Consider the following 852-nt stretch of genomic DNA (forward strand, 5'->3'; position numbering starts at 1 on the left):
TTAGGATGTCAATAAATATTCCGATTCCCTCCCTCAAGCAAATGTAAGTCAGCAACCTGTTAATGCATTCCAACCCGTTAAGCTTAATGCTGGGGACATGGTCGTTGACAGCATGTCCCCTACATGCTAGTTCTAAAACCCCCCTTGGGCTGCTATCATGGGCCCCCAAACTCCCCCAAAGGAAGATTTAATCCTAACAGGGCTGAGAATTTTCTTGTTTCTGCTTAAAAAAAAAAAACAAGTGTTTGCAAACAGATCTGATTCTCTTTGTTTCAATGTTGCTAGAAATTTTCATAAAAATGTGTCCTTATAGTATCAGTTTTCTGGTCCTTCCGGGTTGGGGTGAAGGCTATAAGATCATGAATATAAAAGGTTGACTTTGTTCTCTTGTTGTAGTATGGAAAACCAAAATATATTAGGAAAACTCCACTGGCCCCTAGTTTTTTTCCTTTGTAACTCTTGACATAATACCTAGGGGCTAAAATTTGCTCTTTGAGTTATGTAATGGGGGTTTATTTTGTCTTGGGGATTCAATTGCTTTTTCAACCAACCTCTAGAAATTTTTTTCTAACTTCTGCAATTTAGTTTTTTCCGCCCTTCTTTTATCTGCTGTAAGGGGCCCTTTTTCACTCTTTCCTCTTTTTTGTTTCCGGTACATTTTCCTGCTTTTCTCCCCGTTACCCTTCTTCTTCCACTATTTGCACATTTCCTTTCCAGTTCGCTTTTTTTTAGTGTTTATGGAAAATGGAGGGGGGGTCCTTTCTTTCTTCATGCTCTCTCCTCCCACCTTTTTTTATTCTTTTACATTTTCAGAAAAATTTTTTTGCTTGAAACATAACATCCCCCTGTGTG

The sequence above is a fragment of the Penaeus monodon genome, chromosome 15 (assembly GCF_015228065.2).
Source record: "Penaeus monodon isolate SGIC_2016 chromosome 15, NSTDA_Pmon_1, whole genome shotgun sequence".
Taxonomy (NCBI): Eukaryota; Metazoa; Arthropoda; class Malacostraca; order Decapoda; family Penaeidae; genus Penaeus; species Penaeus monodon.